This window comes from Tupaia chinensis, unplaced genomic scaffold, assembly GCF_000334495.1.
Source record: "Tupaia chinensis unplaced genomic scaffold, TupChi_1.0 Scaffold000634_1, whole genome shotgun sequence".
Lineage (NCBI taxonomy): Eukaryota > Metazoa > Chordata > Mammalia > Scandentia > Tupaiidae > Tupaia > Tupaia belangeri.
In genome coordinates this window covers 1,178,120-1,181,349 of record NW_006160154.1, presented here as the reverse complement: position 1 = coordinate 1,181,349, position 3,230 = coordinate 1,178,120, and positions in this window count along the sequence as shown.

Genomic DNA, 3,230 nt, shown 5'->3' with positions numbered 1-3,230 from the left:
ATGCTTTCTATAAGGGTAAACAAGTACTTAAGAGGAAAAGTACTTGATAAGCAAGGCCAGTAGCAATTCAAGAAGTTCTGATGTTTCTAACAGGGGAAATGAAGTTAAAAACTTACTTCAGATTTGTCTCATGTATATCTTATATTTCATGAATTTCTTGTATGTTTTATTTCACTTAACTTAGCTGTAAATTCATTATCTTTAAAATATTTTCAATTTCAATATCCATCTGGAACAGAATAAAGAATTTACATAGATACAAAAAATACTGAGGTAATTTGTGTGTGTGTGTGTGTGTGTGTTTTAACTACATGTTTAAAAAAAGGAATTGTTCTCAGCGCTTGCCAACCTCTATATTCCTTTTTTTAGAGAGATTTTAGCTATAGGGTGCATGCACTCACTAGAGAGTGAGAAAGCAAGAAATCACCCCCTAGGAGGATGGCCATACCACAGTCCCTTCTCTTCCATTCTCCTCTCAGGATTTTGGGCATACATACACATGCACCTGGCATGAGTTTCATGCTGGACCCTAGACTCACACACAGTCGACCACATGGGAGTCCAGAATCTTAACCACTACACCACTTGCTCGCTCCTTAGTTTGTATTTAAAAACAGTGCAGTGGGGCATAGCAGTTACATAGCTGAACTCTCACATGACCAACAACAGTTTGAGTCCCAGACCCAGTGGCTTGAAAGTCACACTGGATGTGTGTGAGTACATACCCAAGATCCTGAGAAGAAAATGGAGAGGGGACCGAAGTGTGGACATTCCCCCAGGGAGTGATTTCTCACTTTCCCTCTCACTGTCTCTGTCTGTCTGGTGAGCACACATGCCCTAAGGCAAAAGCCTCCTTTAAAAAAATAGTGCAGTTGAGGGGGTTGGCAGGTGGCATGGTGGTTGGAGGTGCTGGATTCCTATATGGCTGACCACAGTTGGAGTCCCAGACCTGGTGGCTTGCTTTCTCCCTTTCTCTCTGTCTCTCTCTGGTCAAATTAAAAAATAATAATTAATGGAAATAAATAATTCTTTAAAAAGATAGTGTAGTTGGGAGAATTTCGATCATAACATCAGAGTCTCATGGGACATTGGGTTATAAGAATATGTTTTAAATGGTACTTTAAATGTATGTATGTGTGTATATATATATATGCATTTATATAGGGGCTGGCAGGTGGGGTAGCAATTAAGGACACTGGACTCCTACATGGCCAACCACAGTCCAAGTCCTGGACCTGGCAACTTGCTTTCTCACTATCTCACTCTGTCCCTCTCTAGTCAAATTAAAATAAATAAATAAATAAAATCTCCTTTTTTGGGGTCTTATAACTTTATTTGAAAATCAGCAGATAGTTCTCATCCACATTGACTATAGATTTTTAAAGTGGTATCAGGTCCATAGTTCACCAGAGTGTAAAGCTTGTTGGGTGAATCCACATCCTTATTACATTTTCTGGACAACTACACACGGATCCAATACAGGACTTTTCCTATTTCTTTGGCCCAGACAGCTTTGTTGAGCCTGGTATCAAAGTACACATCTGGAATCCCCATCTCCTTCGTGGCAAATTTCCAGATTTCTTAGAGTACCCAAGGAGTACGTTTCTTGAAGCCTATGCCATGGATGCACTTGTGAATGTTGATGGTGTATTCCTGGATCACCACTTCACTGGTGGCAGAATGGCTTTTCTTCTTGCTACCCTTCTTTGTAGGAGCCATTCTGCCCAACCTAAATTGGAAAGATGCAATAAAATAATTCTTTAAAGAAAAAAATGTTCATGGGGACAATACTCAGAAAAAATTGACTGTTTCAAAATAGCTAACTCATTTGAAGAAGAGACAAGACCGTGTTGAAGATGGTGGCTGCAGTGGCAAACCATCTATATCAGTTTGCAGGGAAGAAATTAATCTTGTTCATGCTGTCGTTGGAGAGAGCCAAAGATTACAGCAGAAACAGTAACCAACACCATAGACACGTCAGTTGGTTCAGTCTAGACAATTTTGACAAAAAGCTGAGCAAACTTTCTGCTCTGTGGTTGCCAAAACTGTTGTGCCCAGATCAGCTGCAGATGAAAGCAGATTTTTCAGTGTAGGTTTTAAACAAGTAGGATCAAGGTCCTGAAGCATTTCTTCAGAGAATTGTAACAGATGTCACATGGTTTATCAGTATGATCCTTACAGCACAGTCAAAGCAATGTCTACCAACAGGTAGAAATGGTCCAGTCAAAGCAAAAGTGGATCAGTCAAAAGCTAAAGTTATGGCAGCAATTTTGGGGTGTACTCAAAGGCATTGTGCTTGTTAACTTTCTGGAAAGCCAAAGAACAATAACATTAGAGTATTTTTTTAAAATTAACCAAAGCTTTAGCAGAACGCTCCCGAGAAAGCATCACCAGAGGGTCATCTACTACAACAATGCTCCTATCCATTCTTCTCATCAAACTAGGGCAATTTTGTGAGTTTGGATGGGAAAGATCTTGAAAGGGAACCCATTTTTCCTTCAGTTAATAATGCAGAGAGGACTGCATTGAGGTGTTTAAATTCCCAAGACCTCGTGTTCTCTAGGTACGGACTAATGGCTGATATCATCTCAAGAATTTCTTGAGCCAGCAGATGGTGTGGTGGTTAAGGGCACTGGACTTCTCACTCACTCTGTCCCTCTCTGGTCGAATTAAAATAAGTAAATAAAGGGAACCAGCAGTTAGCGTAATGGCTATGTTGCTGGACTCCCACGTAGTCAACCGCGGTTCGCGTCCCGGACCCGGTGGCTTAAAACTCAGGCCGGGTGCGTGTGCGTGCGTGCCCAAGATCCCGAGAGGAGAATGGAGGAGAAGGGATTGCGACGTGACCATCCCCCCTGGGGGGTGATTTCTCGCTTTCTGTCTCTCTGTCTCCCTCTGTCTGTCTGGCGAGCACACGTGCCCTGTAGCGAAAACCTCTCAAAAAAAAAAAGTAAATAAATAAAGTCAAATAAAATATTTTTTAAAATAGTTTTATATAGATAGATTAACCAATGAGCAACTGAAGTATTTGAAAACAACAAAAACCAAAAAAGGATTAATATCTAGGTCAGTGGTTCTCAACAAAGTCAGACCTCCCAGCATTCATCAACTATTTTTTTTTTTTTGGAATTATTGTTTTAACTTACTTTCTCTCTCTCTCTCTCTCTCTCTCTCTCTCTCTCTCTCTCTCTCTCTCTCTCTCTCCCCCTCTCTCTCTCTCTCTCTCTCTC